The sequence below is a fragment of the Phocoena sinus genome, chromosome 1, assembly GCF_008692025.1.
Source record: "Phocoena sinus isolate mPhoSin1 chromosome 1, mPhoSin1.pri, whole genome shotgun sequence".
Lineage (NCBI taxonomy): Eukaryota > Metazoa > Chordata > Mammalia > Artiodactyla > Phocoenidae > Phocoena > Phocoena sinus.
In genome coordinates, this window is record NC_045763.1 from 96,506,425 (window position 1) to 96,531,952 (window position 25,528).

The window sequence follows — 25,528 nt, forward strand, 5'->3', positions numbered from 1 at the left end:
AAATTCTGCATACAAAACAGAAATAGACTCACAGACATAGAAAATGAACTTATGGTTACCAAAGGGGAAAGGGGATATAAATTAGGAGTATGGGATTAACAGATACGCACCACTATATACAAAATAAACAACGAAGATTTACTGTATAACACAGGGAACTATATTCAATATCTTGTAATAACCTGTAATGGAAAATAATCTGAAATATGTGTATATTTGAATCAATTTTCCGTACACCTGAAACTAACACAATACTGTAAAAACTACACTTGAATTTTAGAAAAAGAAAGAAAATATTTGTCTTAAGGAATCACAAGTTGTTTTAGGGTAGGGGTCCAATAAGTTGATAGACTTTCACAAGTTATTTTAGGTCTGATAAGTGTCTTGAGTTTCTGGCAGAGGTTTTGATGACTTCATCAGGTCAAAGGTCAGATTCCATCCAGGCTGAGATGTGCATAAGTCACGCTTCCTTAATGGCACCTTGCTCCATTTTAGAGAGCTCACTTAGCAACACCAACCTCATTTTTATTTTCCTTTCATCATGGAGAGAGAGAAGGCTGGTAAAGTAACAAGAGACCAGACAATAGATGTCTGTGCAGAAACTCAAAGTTGTGGGCATAGCTGTTGATCTTGAAGAACAGGGATAGCTAATATTCTATTTTAAATTGCTTTCTAGGCTCTGCTGCCATATCACACAAACATGACATCAACCTCCAAATCATGAATAGACGCCTACAATATATTTCATAGAAATCAGAGAACTCTTCCCTTCAGGTTAACCAAGAGCAAAGAGAAGGGAATATCCATGAAAGGTGAAACAGAGAGAAGAATTTGTGAGCAAGAGGTGACTAAGAGAAATGCAAGCAGGGTTGTTAGATAAAATAAAGGATACCCAGTCAAATTTTAATGTCAGATAACAGTGTTTGGACTAAGGATATCTCAAAGACTGCCTGAAACATACTTATATTTTAAAAATTAGTGCATTATTTGCTAAATCCAGCAATCCCAAATGCAAGCCTCCTCCACCCAAGAATCTTTAGATCTATTGTAGCAAGTATGTGTTTCTCTTTTTAATTTGAGATGATTAAACATTTTCCCCCACCTTCCAGCTTGCAGGAGGACCTGAGGAATTCCAGACAAGTGACTAATATGTAAACGTATCCATTTACCATGTTACTAGCTAGTAATCCATACTAAACCAGTCATCTATTTCTCATGTCTTTTTAGTGTGGTCATGGTACTTTAAAATGGGGACTATTGTCCCAGTGACTTTTGCTTTCTGTGCTACAGAAGGAATAAAAAGTAAAGAATAGAAGTAGGCTTCCTTTTCTGGCATTAGGGACAGATTAGATACTCTGAACAACCCTCAAAATTGAATCAACTAAAATGCAGGATAAAATGTTTCTTAAAATATTTTGAATGCATCACTGAGCTGCATTCAAAGGAATCTACAGAAGCCAGAAATGAATTGAGAGCAGGAATTCTGAGTGGTAGGCAAGTATAAAACTCTGCATGGGGGGTTTGTGCTAAACCTGGAGAAACATTTAGTTAAACTGCAGGATGCGTGGGGGAAATACTAGATACTACCTAAGGTAGGGCTTCAAATAGAAGACCCCTACACCAAGCTGAGATAGCAAAGGGCTACACCCTCAGAAAAAAGTAATGAAAAACTCCTCTATGCTGAAAGAAGCAGTCAGCCTCTACCTGGATGCTGGGTGGAAGGGGAAAAAATATTCCGCTTAAGATCTCATAACCAGAGGGCTCTCTCTCACGGGTTCAAACTGTAAGTTCACACCAATTCTGTGGTCCAAAAACTCAAACAGAATTTAAAGTGGCCCCAGGGGACTTCCTGAAAAAGAATGATGGCAACAGCTCGAAGTTATTGAATCTCTCCAAAACTCATCATGAAACCAAGCTGAACAACCTAAAGATGCTGGCAAATGCTCACCACCAAAAAGAGACGCCACTCAAGTAGAAAGCTAGAATGCAGGTCTGAGAACATGTGTAACTGAGAGGAGCCCTCAAAGGCTCCAAGTCTCGGTTCAAAAACGACACATGGGGATGGGAGAGGACAATAGTCTCAGCCTTTCAGAATCTCAGATACCCAGGAATTTCCCTCCAGAGTCTCCCAATTGATAAACCCACGAGGAAGCCAGCTGACATGGGAACCCGTGAAACAGGGCCTTAAGTGTCAGCTTCCTACATGACAGAGCAAAGCAGGGGAGGGACGAAGAATAGGTCCATGAGCAAACAAGCAAGCAGCCAGCAGAGCCACCCCTTCCCTTACTGCTGTTATCCTGGCAGTGCTTTGTCAAGGAGTGACTGTGCGGGGCAGAGCCTCTGCCCATCTACGCCGACCTTGCAAAGTTGTGTGAAGCCACTGAGGTTTTGAAGTCATTTGGTACTACAGCACAACCCAGGTTTACCTTGAAAGACATGGAAATTGGTACTTTACCAGTTAGAAGGAGGACTCTGCTAATAACGAAAACCCTCAACAGGGGACACTGGCTTAATGGTCAGCTGGTCAGCAGCAGGGGAATTAATTAGAAGCTAGAATGGCAATTGGTTTTATACAGTGGGAAGAATTTGGCAGAACTATCACCACAGTAACCCAGAAGGCAGATCATATATCTAGTGAATTTATAACCCTAGGGAAAGAGTTCAGAAAGCAAAATGTTAGTTATATGCTTTAGTTACAATTGGCTGCATTCAACAAGTTGCCACGGGGAAGATAGGAGCTCACAGAGGATTTGGCTGGTTTGCAGAAAAGGGCGAGAAAGAAGAGAGTCCACAAATTGATGGACTTGTACAGTGTCTCTCAACCTTGGGGTAAATAACAATTGAGGAAGTTTTGGTACAAAATGACCAATTAAAACTCAGCTTTGGGGAAAATATCTGGTCAAGGTACGGACACCTGAATTAGCGATCAACACCTTCAAAATGATAATGGTGGCTGGGAGTAGAGGTTGAACTAGCGGTGTAATAACCAATAACTCCTCTCACTGGAAAAAATGGCTCAGGGAAAGATAATAAGCTTAACTGGGATTTGGGGCTATATTTTAAACACGGATACTAAAAAGAGAAAATGATAAACAGCTTTTTGTAAATTTGAAAACCGGAAGAAATATACCAATCCTTAGGGGGAGAAAAGTCCTTATCAACAATAACTGAAGAAATAGAAAATTTGAATATTCCTACAACCATTAAATAAATTTAATCAATATTTTAAAACCTTTCTACAAAAAAAACTAGACCCAGAGTGCTTCACAGTCAAATTCTACCAAACATTCTAGTAAAAAATAACTCTAATCTTACATTAATTCTTCCAGAGAACATAAAAAGAAGAATCATCCCTCCCACACTCATATTTTCAGGCTACCATAATTTCATACCTAACCCAGACAAAGACACTACAAGAAAGGAAACTGATCACCAAGTTAGGCTCTACTCATGAATGCAAATGGAAATATCCTAAGGAAATAAAATAACCCTGAATCCCAAAATTCATAAAATGATAATGTAACATGATCAGTTGATTTTCCTTCTCAGGAATAAAAGTTTGACCTAAAATTAAACATTAACTAATCTAAGTGATTATTTCAATAGAAATAAGAAAAGAATTTAATAAAATTCAGTATCCATTTATTATTTTTTAAAAACCTTAAGAAACTAGAAATAGTAAGTCCCTAGCTTATTGAAGGATATCTAAAAATAACCAATAGCCAACCATACATAATACAGTGCTTTCAGGACAAATACTGTATGGTTTCACTTATATGTGAAATCTAAAAAATAAAACAAATGAACAAACATAACAAAACAGGAACAGACTCATAGATATAGAGAACAGTCACCAGAGGGGAGACGGTAAGGGGATGGGAGAAACAAGTGAAGGGGATTAAGATGTACAAACTTCCAGTTATAGAATAAATTAGTCATGAGGATGTAATGTACAGCGTAGGGAATATAGTCAATAATATTGTAATAACTTTGTATGGTAATAGATAGTAACTAAACTTATCATTTTGTAATGTATAAGAATATCAAATTATTATGTTGTACACCTGATGCTAATACAATATTGTAAGTCAATTATATGTCAATAAATACATAAATAAAAATAAAAATTTAAAACCTAGTGCTTTCAGCATTTCACTGTCAGTCACTGCCTGGCACAAGACATGGACGCCTATTTACCTCAGCTTCTATTTAACATTGTACTAGAGATCTTAGCCTGTACAGTAAGACAAGAAAAATATTTTTTAAAGGGATTTGAAAGTAATAAATATGCCAATATTTGAATATTATGTGACAGTACACATATAAATTCAAAAGCAGCTACAAATCATTAGAGTTAGTATCAGAGTTTAGCAATTGCTGTTCACAAAGTCCCTACAAAAATGTCAATTGCATTGCTCTACACTCTCAACAACCAGTCAGAGATCATAATTTTTTAATAGGTACACTTTAAGATACTTTAAAAAAAATACATTTAACTAAGGGAAAATCTTAACAAAAGATGTACATCCTTTTACAGAAAAAAAAAAAACTTTATTGCAAGGGTGTGAAAGACCTAAACAAATGGAGAGACATGTCCTATTCTTGGTGAGAAAGATTTAATAACATACTGAAGATAATTCTTATCAAAGTGACTTTTAGATTCACTTATACACTTTGCAGATTTCCAAAATATTGTTTAGAGAAACATACAAAAGGAAAACAACTAGGAAGAGAATGCTTAACACAAATTTTAGGGTAGCTATTTTTGGGGGGTGCTGAGAAGAGCATTAAGTTGGGAAGGTATTCACTGGAGCCTTCTGAGGTTTTAGTAATGTTTGGTTCCTTAAACTGTGGCATAGCTACACAGGTATTTGTTTTCTTATTTTTCATTAAACTGTACATCTGCATTTTATACACCTTTGACTTATGTTTCAAAATTCAAAAAAGCAAGAATATTAGTAAATAATTTGCCCAAATTGTCCACTCGCCTATAGTTCCCTAAAAAACTCCTGATAATGTTAACCCATTAGACTTTGTAAAGTACCAAGAGGGTCGGCCCTAAATCTTGTTCTTCATACCTTTTCCCTTGTCTAGTACAGTACCTGGGATAAAAGAAATAGCTCCATAAACTTTTTTTTTAATGAGTGAATAAACGAAGCCTCATTAATTCTCTGTAATGGCATGCATCCATCCCAACACCAATCACTCTTTTCCTAAGAACTATGCTTTGCATTCACATATCTCTAAGCTTTGCTGGTGTTCCTATTATTTCCTACCCACTGTCTACTGGATTTCCTCTGCTGAAATGCGTGACTCACTTCCTCATATATGTTTAATGAAGTTGTCAGCAAAGCCCTTTTTCATCAGACAGCCTGGCTTGTGTTTCACTTAAGGTCTTATTAGCATGCCTAATTCTACTTCCTGAAAACACAGTTAATTAACTTGCCAAATCTGTGAATGTAGCCCTGCATCACATTTAGTTTGCATTTACACACCAAGGGAAATTGGGGAACATACTTCATTTCCTGGGACTTGAGTAGCATGGCAAGAGCACCTGGGGCTTTCTGGGGAGTCCACAAAGAAGGAATTGAGGTGGTAGTTGGAACACCGTAGATTAGGCTCAGCTCTTGGCAGCAATAGTGACAGGGGCCCATCTGCTCCAGTCTCTGGCAACAAACTCCTGAGCCCACCCTGACTCAGGGTTCTAGGCTCAGTCCCCATGAAATGCTGCCATAACACAGATTATTTCTCCCCAGAAGGTCACTGCATTTTTAAAAAGAGACTGATGGTCCCCTCCATACTTCCCAGGGGCTCATGCTCGTGAGTGGCTCTGGGATGGGGTGTCTTCTGATGACCTCGACAGAGTAACACCAAGCAACTTGGGGGTTTCCATACCATTTTGGGAGAAACTGGGGGCCCAGGGAATGTGAGGCAAAGCTGACACACATCCAGACCAGCCCAGTCTCAGGCAGCCACAGAGACCACCTGAGTCTATCCTCCTCCGGCTACTCCTCTCCACACTTACCTTCAGGGTCCAGGACTCCCGATGTAAACCGAGTTCCTACAATAGACCCAAAGCTCCCGAAGGAAGACATGCAGATTAAACTCTACGTGTGATTCTGAGCTAATTAGATATATAAATATAACAAATTCAGAGTAGGAAAATAAACTTAATAGAATTCTAGTTCTTGGGTCTCAATTGCTTCCCAAGGCAGTTTATGTCCAGAATCATGGAGTTGAGGGTACTTCCTGCTGCTAACAGCATGTCCATCTCTAAGCAGCACCAGCAGTCTATGGCCTTGGGGATGTACTGAAATGGTATCATTTTGTCTGGCAATCCAAGCTGCCTTCTGGATCCTGAAGATGTGTAATTTGGAGCATGTCGTGCAACCCTTCTCAGCCTCCCTTTTCTTATCTGTAAAATGTGCTGCTCTCCTAGGGTTGTTGAGAGGGTAAACGCTATGACATATATGAGATGGTTTGCATAGAGTAAACCAATAAACTGCAGCTACCTGACTCAATATTATCATTATTATTCCACTTCCCTCTCACATTGCCTCCTGGCCTCCCAGAGATACTGTCTCCCTTCCTTCCCAGAAATGCTCCATAGACTAAAGCATTGACTCTGAGTCAGAATGTCCTGGGTTCCAATCATAACTCTGCCAATTGATAGAGGTACAACCTTCAGCAACTCACTTACCTTTTCAAAACCCGTTGGAATAATAGTACCAACCTCAAAAAATCCTTATCAGATAATTCACAGAAATCAGTCAGTTCGATTATCGGTAAACGATAGTCATTATTATTACTTCCTCAATTTCTCAACTCAAATTGCTAGTAGCCCAATACAGATTATCTTAATTTATACAAAAGAAAAAGATTATTAACAGATTTAACCCTCAGAATCAGTTATTCGTAAATCAAGAAAAATTTCTCATTAGTGGGAATACTGGAGAGATACTTTTGAACAGGAGGATCTCCCTGCCTCTCTGGGCCCTCTCTTCATACCCGCACGCTTTAGAGCACAGCTTAAGAACTGCTCCTGACTTCTAAGTGGAGTCTGATGCCTGCTCTGAACCCTCCAAGACCAAAAGACTGTTCCTGTTCATATTCTTAAAGGAGTAGAACAGCGTGGGGTGATTAAGCAATTATTTCCTTGATACAATGCTTTTTTCAACTTTTTTCTTTTTGGCAGTTGTTCCCTCTTCTTTTAATTTGGCAATTTAACATCTCTAGTTAACGATACTTCTCCTGTAAGCCAGAACTACTATGAGTGTAATTTGCATATCAACCCCGGGGACACATAAGGGTATTTCCAAGGCTCACTCTGCCAGGTGCCCCATGCCTTGTGGGAAACAGGGTGTGGGAGGGTGTCTTTGAAGCTGGGGAAGGCTGATCTGGATGAGAGCAAGTGACTCTTACAGCACTTTTCCTTCACAGTAAAATTCTTTAACATTTGTCATTAACTAATTTGCGGATTCTCTGTTTACTGACCTTCCCCCCTTCCTGCCCCCAACACGCACACACCGGATATTGCCTCCATGATGCTGGATTTGGTCACTGCAACATATCCAGCACCTAGCACCTGGTGCGCACTTAATAAGTATCTGTTGAATAAATGAGCAAATTTAAAGTTTCCTGTGGAAGAAGATTCTTTATGTCCCTCTCTCCTTTGGAATAAATTCCATTGTTGGGGTAGGATTTCAGGGGCCATTGAGGTGAGGGGGAAGGCATCAGACAGCTTTATTTCTGATGTAATTGGATTAGAGCATGTGGCCTGGATGTGTAACTACATGCACTTCCTAATGCCCCCAGACTGAAGAGACTTACCAGCACCCACCCCTCATCCCCAGCTGAATAATCAGAGGCCTCCCTGACCGGGTCAGGCCACACCATGTATGGCAGAAATCAGATTAAAATAAGCCTGTTCTATGGACAGGCAACTCCAAAAGGAGTAAAAGTGGAGGGGGTGGGCTTCCCTGGTGGTGCAGTGGTTGAGAATCTGCCTGCTAATGCAGGGGACACAGGTTCGAGCCCTGGTCTGGGAGGATCCCACATGCCGCAGAGTAACTAGGCCCGTGAGCCACAACTACTGAGCCTGCGCGTCTGGAGCCTGTGCTCCACAACAAGAGAGGCCGCGATAGTGAGAGGCCCGTGCACCGCGGTGAAGAGTGGCCCCCGCTTGCCACAACTAGAGAAAGCCCTAGCACAGAAACGAAGATGCAACACAGCAAAAATAAATTAATTAATTAATTAACTCCTACCCCAACATCTTCTTTAAAAAAAAAAAAAAAAGTGGAGGGGAGCTGGCTGAGCCACACGTGTTCAGGTCCTCCCAAAGTCAGTCAAATAAGTTGCTTTCTCCCACTCTCCACACGTGGGGAGGAACGAGCTGAGCAATGGATTAAGTACAGGTCAGATGCATCATTTCATCCTGGAAAGACCCACCTCCATCAGATCAGCAATCAGTTAGCCAAGGGTCTGGTGAACCCCAGGCTGGGGTCATGACGCTGAGCCTACAAAGGGCCGGCCCAGCTCAGTGTGACAGGTGACCAAGAGAGGGCCCTCCAGACCTGGCCTGAGCTGCCACATCAGGAGACAGGGAAGATGTCTTCATGCTTCAAACCAGGCTGATGGCCTCCACAGTGCCACTGGAGACAGAAAGGCCACACACACAAACAGTTCCTAGGGCACTGCCTAGCCAGCTTGGGAAATGTCCCCAGGTTCCCGTGTAAATGTCAATGGAGCCACTCACTGGAGCAGGTGAGAGAGTGGCCACAGCCTGAAGGTCAAATGACTGCTCAGGCTTGTCTGGAAATGAGACCCTTATCCAAGGTCCTGAAGGGTATGGAGGGAGCAGGGAGCAGGCAGGTCCTACACACTCAGTCAGTCCTCAACAAGTCAGTCCTCAGCCTCCTTCTCTCATGCCCCTCGTTCCCCTCCCTTCCTTCTGGTACCTCATCTCTCTGCCTAAATTTCCCAGTGCTCTTGTACCTCTGGTTTCCCAGAGCCCACCCAGACCTGCCCTCCCTGAAGCGTCCCCCAAAATCACAAAATTAAGTCTCCACTTTTCCCACAATTATTCCCATTCCCAAAATTCAATCTCCCTCAAGGAAGTTACACTAGATATTAGGAAGAAAACATATCATCGAGTTAATTTACACAAAGTCTCCCCTGTTTTGGTCCAAAACACAATTTAGTAGAATTCCACCCGCAGGTGTGTCCCCTCTTTGCCTCTGCATGTGATCACCTGTGAATGTAATTTCTGGGATGTTGCAGCAAGTTGCAATCCCATGGGACACTAATCTTGTGCTGAAGCTGACACTGATGCTAGCAGAATAGAAGAAGAAAGGAATCTGGGTCCTCGATGACATAATTGAGTTGATGATTGTGACATGCCTGGAGCCTGCCTGCCCTTATCTTCCTATAGATTTCTTGTCATGTAATACAGTAATTTCTTATTACTGTATTACTTATTACTAAATTCCCCCAGGATTAGGGGGAGTGTGTAAATCAAGCAAATGTAAGATCAGATTCTGGCTTTATTTAAAATTTCAATATTTTGCTCACTGTGAAATTTTTGCATTAATGTTGACTTTTTTAAACATTGCATTTAAATGGTATTAGTCTTTATTACTGACTTTTTTGGTGCCCTCCCCCAAATTTGCGCCCAAGGCGAGTCCCTCAGTTACTTTACCCTAGTCCTGGCCCTGCTACTTTTTGTTGCAACTTTTGTTACTCACAGCAAAAATCATCATCAGAATGAAAAAAGGGGGGCAGAATTTGATAAAAGCTGTTAAGGAAATTCGTTATCCATATGAGGTAAATGTTGAAGTGAAGACAGGCCTGGGTAAATGCCTACGTGCTAAACCTGCACTGCAGGAAGGAGGGAGAACAAATGCACGGAGGTGAGTTACTGAGCCACAGCCCTGCAACCAAAACAGCTCACTGCTTGGTCTCGCAGGACGCCTCCCAAAAGGTGACATGAAAGCACTGTGTCTTGGAACTCCTTGGAGGAGCACGGACAAGCAATATAAAGGCTGGTTTTCCCCTTCCCCTCTTTTCTTTCTTGGTAGAAGTCCACCTGCTGGGGCTTTGACTCCCTCGCACTCCCTGGTTCTGTGTGCCTCCAGGCAGCCCCTGCAGAAGTTCCAAGCCTCACCAGGTCCCATCTACTCAGGGTGCAGGTATGATGGACTCTCCTTCTCAGTCAGTGCCACACAAGAGCTCCTTAGTCTATGGCCTCAGTGGCCATGGCTTTATAACCATGAGAGCAAAGAGAACCATTGCCAGGGTAACTCTGGCCAGGAAACAGGGCAGGTAGCCACTTCAGGCAGAGCCAAGGAGATTTGAGATGGCACATAAACTGGCTCTGCTACGATCCTCGCCTCCCATTTTACACAAAAATAATTCCCAGGGCATTAAAGACTTAACGATTCTTCAAAGAACAATAAGCTACAAAAATACTAGAGGAAAATAAAAGAGCATAGCTGTATCATCTGGGAGTAGGAAAGGCTTGCTTAAACAAGATGAAAAAAGCAAAATCATAAGAAAAAGCATTATCAATTGTACTAGGAATTAAGCTTTTTATAAACAGTGGTTCTCAACTGGGGGTAATCTTGCCTCCCAGGGGACATTTGGCGATATATTTTCCCTGCCAAAACTGGGGAAGTGAGGTGGGATACCATTGGCATCTAACGCCCTGAAACCAGGGATGCTGCTACATGTCCTACAATGTCCAGGGCAGCCTTCACAACAGAGACTTATCCAGCCCAGTCTGTCAGTAGCATCAAGGTTGAGAAACCCAACCATAAACAAGGTTAACAGACAAGTTAAAGACAGAGAAAAGCTGTTTGGCATATATGTCCCCAATAAAAGACTAGAGTCTACTATGGAGAGAGACTTACAAATCAATAAGAAAAAAAAGTCAACAGAAAAATGAGATATTCCGCAACCTTTCAGTTGGTAAAAGTTTAAAAAATCTAACAATATCAAGTGATAATGAGAATTTAGGAAGACTCTCATATACAGCTGGCAAACATGTAAACAGCTGCCCAGTAAAGCAAGTTATTTGACAGAATATTTTTCAGATTTGAAATGTTCATATCCCACTAATGGAACGTCAGCAAATGTGAGGTGTGCCTTTATTAGATCCATTCCTGAGAACACAGGTGTGAGCGCCTCTTGGCATCTTCCTGACGATAGGATTTGGAGCTCTCTTTAACTTAACTTCAACCATGCAGACAAGAATAAAACAGAAGGAAGGCATGTGATTGGCCATGTGGACAAAGCCATATTTCTACCTGGACTGTTCACCTTGCAACTATTATGTGAGAGAATATAAATGTCTATTTTCTTTAATCAGCTGTATTTGGGGTCCTCTTTGCTGAAGTAACTTGCTTTTACCCAACTAACACAGTTGACCCTTGACCAACGTGAGGGTTAAGGGGGCCAAACCCCCTGCAGGATCTCACATCCATAGTTCCACATCCAGGGGTTCATGTACTTATTTACATATTTTCTGGTACATGTTTAGTGAAAAAATCCACATATAAGTAGACCCGTGTGGTTCAAACCCAGAGGGTTCAAGGGTCAACTGTACAATGTAGGTATGTGCAGTGTATGTAAAAGCACAGAGAAAGATCTGGAAGACTACACACAAAGCTCATAGTTTCCTCTGGGCTGGGGGATGGGTTTGAGATCAGTGGTCAAAGAACTCTTTCTGCAATGTTTCTCTTTTAAATAAGAGAAGGTATTCACACACTGTGCATTTTTAAAGATATCTTTTTAAAAGAAGTGACCAAGATCATGTTGCCAAAACCCATTCAACAAATGGTAACTACTGTCGGTAAGAGGCAGGTACAAGATAACTGAGAGTGTACACCTTGTTCTCAGGAGAGCCAGGTCTGCAGGCACGTTCCAAAGTCTGCTGCCGGACCTTGATCAAGTTGCTTCATCTCTGAGACTAAGTTTCTTCAGGCACAAAATAAGGACAATATTGCTTCCCTCACATGGCTGTTGTGAGGAATAAAGGAGATAAAGTATGTAAAATTCTTAGAACGGTGCCTGTCATTTGGAAAGCATTCAATAAATCGAAGCTGTTATTATTATTAGGATATGTGTGAAAAGCAAAAGAAGAGCTCTCTGTTTTACTAGAAACGTATTTGTGAAAATAAAAATGAAAGGGTTATATAGCTGGCAAAGAAGGACAAAAACAAAATTTAGTTCCATTCACGTGCATGTGTTGAGCACCTATTATGTGCTAGAGGAGTACGACCTAGTCTCCTGCCCCTAAGAAGCTCAGAGTCTAGTTGTGGAGACAGATGAAACTAAACCTGTAAATACGATGTAGAACCTCTAATCTACACAAAAAGAGAAATTGGCCGTGCCTTCTATAGTTCATTGGAGAGACTGGACTAGGAGGGCTTTCAAAGAGAAGATAATAGAAAACATGAATAGAAGTTTCAGAGGCAGAAAAAGTCAGGACAAGACAGTAAGGGCAAGCAGAAGCCTTGTGCAAAGAGATGAAACAGGGCACCACCACCGTTTGCTGGAATCTAGACATGAAAGTAGTAGCAGGGGTGAGAAAGAAGACTCTAGAGGCATCACAGGCCCAAACAGGAAGGCCTTGAATGCCATCTTTAAGATCTAGCAGCAGGATGGAGGGTGGATATGAAAGGAGCAAAGCTGCGAAGCAGGAGAAAAAGGAGGGAGCTACTGCTGAAATTAGAGCAATGAACACAGTAAGAGCAAAAGAGAGCCAGAAGAGAGGCTATGGAAGCAGCAAAATCCAAAGTAATTGATGCATTGGACATGGGGAAAAAGAAAAAGGAAGAAGCTGAGGATGGCCGTCTGGTTTCTAGCCAGCACGACTGGTTGTATCTCTAAAACACAGAGCTCAGGAGGTGGAGGAGAGAGCCATGCAGCAGGTCTATTTATAAGTTCGGCGTAAGGACGAGCCAGCCGATTGCTGAGCTGCCAGGTCTGAGGGTGTGAATGCTTGGGTGGCATCACCAGATACTGGAGCGTGATGCTGGACAAGGCAGCTACTGGCCTCTGCTCTCCACTGAACCCTGGAAATGGCATCTACCTCACGGCCCATGACCAAGTGCTTAAATATGTCCGAGAATGGCCCAACTCACGTCTAAATGCAGCTGTGTCTTTCATGAGCATTTCTGTTTTCATTTAAACCTCATCAGCTGCAAGGGTTGCAGAGACAGAAGATGGAAATGGGTTATCCTGTATTAGAGTCCCTGGTATCCGAGTGCCTAATGTTTAATATTTTCAGTTAAATCATGAGGAAATAGTTATGCAAACCATAATTTTGCTATCCACAGGGAAATTATTAGCTTATTATCCTTAAGAGACTTGTACCAGGGCATCTAAATCTTTAGATAAGGAGCTAATTTAATTTTAGTTCCCCTTCTGCTAAGATTTCATACTCTGGGGTAATATATACAAAAAAGGGAAAACATGTGAGGTCTCTGGGTCAAGAATACTAGCATGATTATTAATGAGTAGAAATTTACCTGTTTTACTTCTTAAAACTCTAAAGTTCCTTCTCACCCACTATCTCATTTATTCTTTTTTTTTTTTTTTTTTTTTAACATTAAATTTAAGAATTTATTTTGTTTAAAACAGACAAAAGAGTGAAAGGTAAAGGTACAAACTAGGAGAAGATATTTGCAATAAAATAACACTAATAAAGACTTATCATCCAGAATACATAAAGAAATATCTTACAAGTTGGGAAGAATCACACAAAAACAAATTGATAATAATCAGACAAATAATAAAACAATCAACAGAAATAAACAGACATTTCCAGAATGAGAAACACAACTGGTGAATACACATGCTACATAATGACCAAACTCATTAGTAACCAGGAAATACAAAATAAGATCATAATGAGATAACATCAAATTTAAACAATTGGTAAAAATTAAGGAAAAAAATCAAAATCAAAATGTCTACAAGGATATAGAGGGGGTGTGGGATTCTTTTTATACTGCTGATATAGGGAGAGGTAAATTGCTACAGATGCCATGAAAAACAATTTGCCAATGCTAAGTAAAGTTGGTTGCAAGCATGCCATGGAATTAGTAGTTCCAGTCCTAGGTAAAGAGAAACACTTGTACATGCACACATGCACAATAAGATAAAAAGACTGCCCATTGCAGTGTATTTCAGAATAGATTTTTTTTTTAAAGGACACAATGACAAAACCCTGAAGCAATGGGAGGGGAAGCTGTTTTTAAATGGTGTATAAAGAGAGAATCAGTCTTCGGGTTTTTGTTTCTTTGAGTTTGTTTTTGTCATTGTGCCTTTATTCTTTGCAGTACCTTACATTATCATGAGAAAAAAAAAAATATCTGTACTATTCTGAGAGTTATGTCTACTGAAGATGTTATTACAATAATCAGCAACTAAGAAAACAAGTGGAGATTCACTAACCACAGGTAGTCACTTATTCACTCCCAGTAGGCAAACTCCCAGAGATGGTTCACTACCATCTGAGGAATGTCACTGAGGGATTTCCATAGGGGTAAATTTACTCAGAAAGTGATAAGGTTAGGATTTTTTTTTTTTTTTTTTAAACATCTTTATTGGGGTATAATTGCTTTACAATGGTGTGTTAGTTTCTGCTTTACAACAAAGTGAATCAGCTATACATATACATATGTTCCCATATGTCTTCCCTCTTGCGTCTCCCTCCCTCCCACTCTCCCCATCCCACCCTTCCAGGCTGTCACAAAGCACCGAGCTAATATCCCTGTGCCTTGCGGCTGCTTCCCCCCAGCTATCTACCTTACTACGTTTGTTAGTGTGTATATGTCCATGACTCTCTCTCGCCCTGTCAAAACTCACCCTTCCCCCTCCCCATATCCTTAAGTCCGTTCTCCAGTAGGTCTGCGTCTTTATTCCTATCTTACCCCTAGGTTCTTCATGACATTTTTTTACCTTAAATTCCATATATATGTGTTAGCATACGGTATTTGTCTTTTTCTTTCTGACTTACTTCACTCTGTATGACAGATTCTAGGTCTATCCATCTCATTACAAATAGCTCAATTTCATTTCTTTTTAAGGCTGAGTAATATTCCATTGTGTATATGTGCCACATCTTCTTTATCCATTCATCCGATGATGGGCGCTTAGGTTGTTTCCATGTCCTGGCTATTGTAAATAGAGCTGCAATGAACATTTTGGTACATGACTCTCTTTGAATTTTGGTTTTCTCAGGGTATATGCCAAGTAGTGGGATTGCTGGGTCATATGGTAATTCTATTTGTAGTTTTTTAAGGAACCTCCATACTGTTCTCCACAGTGGCTGAACCAATTCACATTCCCACCAGCAGTGCAAGAGTGTCCCCTTTTCTCCACACCCTCTCCAGCATTTATTGTTTCTTGATTTTTTGATGATGGCCATTCTGACTGGTGTGAGATGATATCTCATTGTAGTTTTGATTTGCATTTCTCTAATGATTAATGATGTTGAGCATTCTTTCATGTGTTTGTTGGCATTCTGTATATCTTCTTTGGAGAAATGTCTATTTAGGTCTTCTGCCCATTTTTGGATGGGGTTGTTTGTTTTTTTGTTATTGAGCTGCATGAGCTGCTTGTAAATTTTGGAGATTAATCCTTTGTCAGTTGCTTCATTTGCAAATGTTTTCTCCCATTCTGAGGGTTGTCTTTTGGTCTTGGTTATGGTTTCCTTTGCTGTGCAAAAGCTTTGAAGTTTCATTAGGTCCCATTTGTTTATTTTTGTTTTTATTTCCATTACTCTAGGAGGTGGGTCAGAAAGGATCTTGCTGTGATTTATGTCATAGAGTGTTCTTCCTATGTTTTCCTCTAAGAGTCTGATAGTTTCTGGCCTTACATTTAGGTCTTTAATCCATTTTGAGCTTATATTTGTGTATGGTGTTAGGGAGTGATCTAATCTCATACTTTTACATGTACCTGTCCAGTTTTCCCAGCACCATTTATTGAAGAGGCTGTCCTTTCTCCACTGTACATTCCTGCCTCCTTTATCAAAGATAAGGTGTCCATATGTGCGTGGGTTTATCTCTGGGCTTTCTATCCTGTTCCACTGATCTATCTTTCTGTTTTTGTGCCAGTACCATACTGTCTTGATTACTGTTGCTTTGTAATATAGTCTGAAGTCAGGGAGCCTGATTCCTCCAGCTCCTTTTTTCGTTCTCAAGATTGCTTTGGCTATTCGGGGTCTTTTGTGTTTCCATACAAATTGCGAAATTTTTTGTTCTAGTTCTGTGAAAAATGCCAGTGGTAGTTTGATAGGGATTGCATTGAATCTGTAGATTGCTTTGGGTAGTAGAGTCATTTTCACAATGTTGATTCTTCCCATCCAAGAACATGGTATATCTCTCCATCTATTTGTATCATCTTTAATTTCTTTCATCAGTGTCTTATAATTTTCTGCATACAGGTCTTTCGTATCCTTAGGTAGGTTTATTCCTAGATATTTTATTCTTTTTCTTGCAATGGTAAATGGGAGTGTTTTCTTGATTTCACTTTCAGATTTTTCATCATTAGTATATAGGAATGCCAGAGACTTCTGTGCATTAATTTTGTATCCTGCTACTTTACCAAATTCATTGATTAGCTCTAGTAGTTTTCTGGTAGCATCTTTAGGATTCTCTATGTATAGTATCATGTCATCTGCAAACAGTGACAGCTTTACTTCTTCTTTTCCGATTTGGATTCCTTTTATTTCCTTTTCTTCTCTGATTGCTGTGGCTAAAACTTCCAAAACTATGTTGAATAAGAGTGGTGAGAGTGGGCAACCTTGTCTTGTTCCTGATCTTAGTGGAAATGCTTTCAGTTTTTCACCATTGAGGATGATGTTTGCTGTGGGCTTCTCATATATGGCTTTTATTATGTTTAGGAAAGTTCCCTCTATGCCTACTTTCTGGAGGGTTTTTATCATAAATGGGTGTTGAATTTTGTCGAAAGCTTTCTCTGCATCTATTGAGATGATCATATGGTTTTTCTCCTTCAATTTGTTAATATAGTTTATCACATTGATAGATTTGCGTATATTGAAGAATCCTTGCATTCCTGGAATAAACCCCACTTGATCATGGTGTATGATCCTTTTAATGTGCTGTTGGATTCTGTTTGCTAGTATTTTGTTGAGGATTTTTGCATCTATGTTCATCAGTGATATTGGCCTGTAGTTTTCTTTCTTTGTGACATCCTTGTCTGGTTTTGGTATCAAGGTGATGGTGGCTTCGTAGAAGGAATTTGGGAGTGTTCCTCCCTCTGCTATATTTTGGAAGAGTTTGAGAAGGATAGGTGTTAGCTCTTCTCTAAACGTTTGATAGAATTCACCTGTGAAGCCATCTGGTCCTGGGCTTTTGTTTGTTGGAAGGTTTTTAATCACAGTTTCAATTTCAGTGCTTGTGATTGGTCTGTTCATATTTTCTATTTCTTCCTGATTCAGTCTTGGCAGGTTGTGCATTTCTAAGAATTTGTCCATTTCTTCCAGGTTGTCCATTTTATTGGCATAGAGTTGCTTGTAGTAATCTCTCATGATTTTTTTTATTTCTGCAGTGTCAGTTGTTACTTCTCCTTTTTCATTTCTAATTCTATTGATTTGAGTCTTCTCCCTTTTTTTCTTGATGAGTCTGGCTAGTGGTTTATCTATTTTGTTTATCTTCTCAAAGAACCAGCTCTTAGTTTTATTGATCTTTGCTATTGTTTCCTTCATTTCTTTTTCATTTATTTCTGATCTGATTTTTATGATTTCTTTCCTTCTGCTAGCTTTGGGGTTTTTTTGTTCTTCTTTCTCTAATTGCTTGAGGTGCAAGGTTAGGTTGTTTATTCGAGATGTTTCCTGCTTCTTAAGGTGGGCTTGTATTGCTATAAACTTCCCCCTTAGAACTGCTTTTGCTGCATCCCATAGGTTTTGGGTCGTTGTGTCTCCATTGTCATTTGTTTCTAGGTATTTTTTTATTTCCTCTTTGATTTCTTCAGTGATCACTTCATTATTAAGTAGTGTATTGTTTAGCCTCCATGTGTTTGTATTTTTTACAGATCTTTTCCTGTAATTGATATCTAGTCTCATGGCGTTGTGGTCGGAAAAGATACTTGATACAATTTCAGTTTTCTTAAATTTACCAAGGCTTGATTTGTGACCCAAGATATGATCTATCCTGGAGAATGTTCCATGAGCACTTGAGAAAAATGTGTATTCTGTTGTTTTTGGATGGAGTGTCCTATAAATATCAATTAAGTCCATCTTGTTTAATGTATCATTTAAAGCTTGTGTTTCCTTATTTATTTTCATTTTGGATGATCTGTCCATGGGTGAAAGTGGGGTGTTAAAGTCCCCTACTATGAATGTGTTACTGTTGATCTCCCCTTTTATGGTTGTTAGTATTTGCCTTATGTATTGAGGTGCTCCTATGTTGGGTGCATAAATATTTACAATTGTTATATCTTCTTCTTGGATCGATCCCTTGATCATTATGTAGTGTCCTTCTTTGTCCCTTTTAATAGTCCTTATTTTAAAGTCTATTTTGTCTGATATGAGAATTGCTACTCCAGCTTTCTTTTGGTTTCCATTTGCATGGAATATCTTTTTCCATCCCCTTACTTTCAGTCTGTATGTGTCTCTAGTTCTGAAGTGGGTCTCTTGTAGACAGCATATATAAGGGTCTTGTTTTTGTATCCATTCAGCCAATCTGTGTCTTTTGGTGGGGGCATTTAGTCCATTTACATTTAAGGTAATTATTGATATGTATGTTCCTATTTCCATTTTATATATTGTTTTGGGTTCGCTACTATAGGTCATTTCCTTCTCTTGTGTTTCGTGTCTAGAGAAGTTCCTTTAGCATTTGTTGTAAAGCTGGTTTGGTGGTGCTGAACTCTCTCAGCTTTTGCTTGTCTGTAAAGGTTTTAATTTCTCCATCAAATGTGAATGAGATCCTTGCTGGGTAGAGTAGTCTTGGTTTCAGGCTATTCTCCTTCATCACTTTCAGTATGTCCTGCCACTCCCTTCTGGCTTGTAGGGTTTCTGCTGAGAGATCAGCTGTTAACCTTATGGGGATTCCCTTGTGTGTTATTTGTTGTTTTTCCCTTGCTGCTTTTAATATGCTTTCTTTGTATTTAATTTTTGACAGTTTGATTAATATGTGTCTTGGTGTGTTTCTCCTTGTATTTATCCTGTATGGGACCCTCTGTGCTTCCTGGACTTGATTAACTATTTCCTTTCCCATATTAGGGAAGTTTTCAACTATAATCTCTTCAAATATTTTCTCAGTCCCTTTCTTTCTTTCTTCTTCTTCTGGAACCCCTATAATTCGAATGTTGGTGCGTTTCATGTTGTCCCAGAGGTCTCTGAGACTGTCCTCAGTTCTTTTCATTCTTTTTTCTTTATTCTGCTCTGCAGTAGTTATTTCCACTACTTTATCTTCCAGGTCACTTATCCGTTCTTCTGCCTCAGTTATTCTGCTATTGATCCTATCTAGAGTGATTTTAATTTCATTTATTGCATTGTTCATCGTTGCTTGTTTCATCTTTAGTTCTTGTAGGTCCTTGTTAACTGTTTCTTGCATTTTGTCCATTCTACTTCCAAGATTTCGGATCATCCTTACTATCATTATTCTGAATTCTTTTTCAGGTAGATTGCCTATTTCCTCTTCATTTGTTAGGTCTGGTGGGTTTTTATCTTGCTCCTTCATCTGCTGTGTGTTTTTCTGTCTTCTCATTTTGCTTATCTTACTGTGTTTGGGGTCTCCTTTTTGCAGGCTGCAGGTTCGTAGTTCCCGTTGTTTTTGATGTCTGTCTCCAGTGGCTAAGGTTGTTTCAGTGGGTTGTGTAGGCTTCCTGGTGGAGGGGACTAGTGCCTGTGTTGTGCTGGATGAGGCTGGATCTTGTCTCTCTAGTGGGCAGGTTCACGTCTGGTGGTGTGTTTTGGGGTGTCTGTGGCCTTATTATGATTTTAGGCAGCCTCTCTGCTAATGGGTGGGGTTGTGTTCCTGTTTTGCTAGTTGTTTGGCATAGGTTGTCCAGCACTGTGGCTTGCTGGTCGTTGAGTGAAGCTGGGTGCTGGTGTTAAGATGGAGGTCTCTGGGAGATTTCCGCTGTTTAATATTATGTTGAGCTGGGAGGTCTCTTGTTGACCAGTGACCTGAAGTTGGCTCTCCTACCTCAGAGGCAGAGCCCTGACTCCTGGCTGGAGCACCAAGAGCCTTTCATCCACACGGCTCAGAATAAAAGGGAGAAAAAGTAGAGAGAATTAGTAGAAGTATGAGGAAAGAAAGAAGGAAAGGAGGAAAGGAAGGAAGGAAGAAAGAAGCAAAGAAGGAAAGAAAGGAGGGAGGGAGGAAGGAAGGAAGGAGGGAAAGAAGGAAAAAAAGACAGAAAGAAAGATGATACAGTAAAAATAAAATAAAGTATAATATAGTTATTGAATTAAAACATATTTAGAAAAAAAAAGGGACGGATAGAACCTTAGGACAAATGTTGGAAGCAAAGCTATACAGAGAAAATCTTACACAGAAGCATACACATACACCTTCACAAAAAGAGGTAAAGGGGGAAAAATCATAAATCCTGCTCCCTGATACCACCTCCTCAATTTGGGGTGATTCGTTGTCTAAAGGAGGGAGGGAAGGAAGGAAAGAAAGAAAGAACGAAGGTAAAGTATAATAAAGTTATTACAATTAAACTTAATTATTAAGAAAAAGAATTTTTAAAAAAAGGTCATGGACGGATAGAGCCCTAGGACAAATGGTGGAAGCTAGAGTATACAGACTAGATGTCACACAGGAGCATACACGTACACCTTCACAAAAAGAGGAAAAGGGAAAAAAATCATAGATTTCCCTCCTAAATTCCCCCTCTTCAATTTGGGATCATTCCTTGTCTATTCAGGTATTCCACAGATGCAGGGTATATCAAGTTGATTGTGGAGCTTCAATCCGCTGCTTCTGTGGCTGCTGGGAGAGATTTCCCTTTCTCTTCTTTGTTTTCACAGCCCACAGGAGCTCAGCTTTGGATTTGGCCCTGCCTCTGCGTGTAGGTCGCTGGAGGGCGTCTGTTTTTTCGCTCAGACAGGACGGGATTAAAGGAGCCGCTGATTCGGGGCCTCCGGCTCACTCAGGCCGGGGGTTGGGGGATGGGGGAAGGAGGGGCACTGCGTGCGGGGCCGGCCTGCGGGCGGCAGAGGCAGCGTGACGTTGCGGCAGAGGCCGGCGTGACGTTGCACCAGCCTGAGGCCCGCCGTGCGCTGTCCCGGGGAAGTTGTCCCTGGATCCCGGGAACCTGGCAGTGGCGGGCTGCACAGGCTCCGCGGAAGCGGGTTGTGGAGAGTGACCTGTGCTCGCACACAGGCCCCTTGGTGGCGGCAGCAGCAGCCTTAGCGTCTCCCGCCCGTCTCTGGGGTCCGCGGTTTTAGCCGCGGCTCGCGCCCGTCTCTGGGGTTTGTGCTTTCAGCCGCGGCTCGCGCCCGTCTCGGGGGCTCGCGCCCTCAGCCGCGGCTCGCGCCCGTCTCTGGGGTTTGCGCTTTCAGCCGCGGCTCGCGCCCGTCTCGGGGGCTCGTGCCCTCAGCCGCGGCTCGCGCCCGTCTCTGGGGTTCGCGCTTTTAGCCGCGGCTCGCGCCCGTCTCTGGAGTTCCTTTAAGCAGCGCTCTTAAACCCCTCTCCTCGCGCACCAGGAGACAAAGAGGGAAGAAAAAGTCTCTTGCCTCTTCGGCCGGTGCAGGCTTTTCCCCGAACTCCCTCCCGGCTAGTCGTGGTGCACTAACCCCTTCAGGCTATGGTCAAGCCGCCAACCCCAGTCCTCTCCCTGAGCTCCGTCCAAAACCAAAACCCGAGCCTCAGCTCGCAGCCCCGCCCGCCCCGGTGGGTGAGCAGCAAGCCTCTCGGGTTGGTGAGTGCCGGTCGGCACCGATCGTCTGTGCAGGAATCTCCCCGCTTTGCCCTCCGCACCCGTCGCTGTGCACTACTCCGCGGTCCCGAAACTCCCCCCTCCGCCTCCCGCAGTCTCCGCCCGCGGAGGGGCTTCCTAGTGTGTGGAAACTTTTCCTCCTTCACAGCTCCCTCCCACTGGTGCAGGTGCCGTCCTTATTCTTTTGTCTCTGTTTTTTCTTTTGCCCTACCCAGTTACGTGGGGAGTTTCTTGCCTTTTGGGAGGTCTGAGGTCTTCTGCCAGCCTTCAGTAGGAGTTCTGTAGGAGTTGTTCCACGTGTGGATGTATTTCTGGTGTATCCGTGGGGAGGAAGGCGATCTCCGCGTCTTACTCTTCCGCCATCTTCAAGGTCCCCCCCTCATTTATTCTTAAAGATAATATAAAGCAAAAATTCCCAAAACAATATAGCTAAGTTATACGTGAGGCAAACTGCAAGTCTTATTTTTATAAGTGTATATTACCAAACTTATAACACTTTGAATTATAGAGTTCTGTGGCTGAAACAGACCATTCCAGAGAGCATCACTTGTTTTAAAGGTGAAACAAAGGCTCAGAGCAGATAAATAGCTCAGTGAAGTTCACACAGTTGAGTTGTAGCAAAGAAAGGACTAGTTTCCAGGTTTTCAATCATCCATCTAGCATTCTCTCCTCCACCTCATCCTATTTCCATTATTGACACCTATTCATTCTTTTACAGTGCACGTTTCAATTTTAAAACTAAAAAATTTTCATTATCCCTAGTTAGCCAAACCCATCTCCCTAACCTCTGCTTTCTGCTGGTTTTTCTAAAGTTCATAAACTTACCATCCTTAAAAACAAAAAAAACGAAAGAGCATGCCTCTGATCCTGCCTCCCCCTCAAGCTCCCTCCTCCCTTCACAGCCCAGCTTTCCGAGCGAAGGTCCACACTCACGCTCTCCTCTTTCTTCCCCCCATTCATTCCTCAGCCCACTGCCATCTGGAGCCTGTTGCTGCCACTCCCAGAAACTCTTCTCACTGCAGTCACTCAGGATCTCACACCTGGCAATGCCCAAGGACCTGTCCTTGCTGGACGTCCCTGCTGCACGTGACGGTGTTGGCCATGTCTTCCTTTGTGAAAAACTGTCTCATCCTGGGCTCTATGATGCCAGCTTTTCGGTGCTTCCTTCCTTCCTTCTCAGTCTCCCTCATGGGCTCTCTGCTTTTATGAGTAGGCAGGGCTGTGAGGCATGGGTGAGCGGACCTGGCAAGGAGCGGAAGGGAGACACAACCATCCTCAGATACAGCTCCTCTCGACATCCTGCAGCCACCACCCCAACTTAGTAGTCCTGCCTTTCCTTCCTTCATTGATTCACTCAACAAGTATTTGTCAAGCACCAACCATATGCCAAATACTGTACCTGACCCTGGGGATGCAGCTATGAAAGATGAGAGTGTAGTTTTTCTGCCTCCAGTTTGTACCGGCCTCCAATTCACTTCCCTCCAACCCATCCATCTTCTGGAAAGATCTGACAGGTCCTGTCACTCCCTTCTGATGAAATCCCTCCAATGGCTGGCTCTCTTTTTAAGCCCAGCTCCTCAGCATGGCATATATCTGGTTTTAATCTATCTGTCTGGCCATTCTCCACAGCGAACACTCCAATCACACAGAACAACTCACAATTTCCCAAACACACACACCCTTTCATGCCTCTTTGCCTTTACATACTCTGCCTCTCTCCCTCCCTCTAGAACACCCTTACTTATCTTCCTTGTGTGGCAAAATTTGCTTTGTCCTTCACAGCTGAGCAAAAATGTCATCTCCCCTATGACACCTTGTCAGCACCCCATCTGTTGTTCCCATTGTACAAACTCGTTAAATCACTTATCACTTTAAATTGAAATTGTTTTTTCATGTCAGCCTTTTCAATAGACTGTGAGCTCTGAGAACAAAAACTACATATTATTTATTTTCACACATGCTTAATGCCTAGCAAAGTCCCCGGTAGACAGTTATTAACACAGACACCAACAAAAACGTGTAGAATTAATTACTCTATTTTCAGTGGTACCACAAATCCTTGGTACTTGTGCATCCCATCAACATTTAATATGTCCTGGGTTGATTCCATGTTCTTTACCATTGTCTACATCTCACTCCTTCTTTTTGTTCTATTTATGTACTTCAAGAGGAAAAGGCAAAACCTAACATCTTTTCTTATCCCTCAGGCTCCTCTTCTTTATCATATTGAAACCAAACTTCTTAAACCACAAAAGACTTTTGGTTCAAGCCTCTCCTCCTGTAGATAGCAATGAGGACAGATTTCCTTTCACTGGATTTGATTTATTCCTTCATAATGGAATAAAAATCAACTTCATGGAAATGGTACATACAACCAGAGGAAATGCAATGACTAATGAGTGAGATATTACATAACAAAACAGCTTAATTGGCTATTCTTGATTTAAAAAGCACAGCCTCTACAGTTTACAATGTTTCATTTCCTTTCATTCTTTCTAATTTTGTCATTGTGTAGTAATTACTACATACCCCTCTTTGAAAATTGTGCCTTCTGCTCAGCCTATTCCTGCCCTTGTAAATGAACCACGCCCACACACCAGACCTCATTGGGATTGAATTAAAAAGTCACTGCACAAAAAAGCAGGTCATTGCTCTGCCTCCAGGACGCTGTCCCCTCCCCTGCCCACTTGTGCATCCCATTATTTCTCCCACTCAGTGTTTAGATTCCTTCACACTCCCACATTTGGCGTTTGTACCACGGCCACATACTTTCTTACCAACCGTGAATCGATGATTCTGTTTGAACTAGCTGTCCCTCCCCCCCATGATAGCCCCCAGCAGTGCCCTGCCTCAGGCCACAGAGAAGCACCCTCAGAAGCACAAGCTTCAAGGAGCACCTCCCCCCACCCCAACAGGGGAGGGAGACTGACAGGTGTCATTGCTGAGCACAGTCTTACCTGCACACTTTTTAAACTCCCCCTCTCATTATCTTGCAAACTGTAGCCTCATAAAAGTCTACCCTGCCCCCGCCAGCCTCTCCCATCCTCCCCTCTCCTACTCCAGCCTCTCTCTCCCATGAGGACACCACGTGCCCTCCATGGGGTGAGAGGCGGGATATGTGTGCTCTGCACTGTCCACTTCAACTCCTAGACATTCCCTCCACATGCACCTCTATTTTTTTTTAAACATCTTTACTGGAGTATAATTGCTTTAAAATGGTGTGTTACTTTCTGCTGTATAACAAAGTGAAACAGCTATATGCATACATATATCCCCATATCCCCTCCCTCTTGCATCTCCCTCCCACCCTCCCTATCCCACCCCTCTAGGTGGTCACAAAGCACGGAGCTGATCACCCTGTGCTATGCGGCTGCTTCCCACTAGCTATCTATTTTACATTTGGTAGTGTATATATGTCCATGCCACTCTCTCACTTCATCCCAGCTTACCCTTCCCCCTCCCCATGCCCTCAAGTCCATTCTCTACGTCTGCGTCTTTATTCCTGTACTGCCCCTAGGTTCTTCAGAACCTTTTTTTTTTTTTTTAGATTCCATATATATGTGATAGCACACGGTATTTGTTTTTCTCTTTCTGATTTACTTCACTTCGT

The 25,528-nt window shown here is 41.8% G+C and overlaps 1 pseudogene; it reads left to right on the top strand.

The window, feature by feature from the left end:
* Window positions 1–8,735: 8,735 nt before the first annotated feature.
* Window positions 8,736–25,528, top strand: part of LOC116760714 — a 28,643-nt pseudogene continuing 11,850 nt past the window's right edge.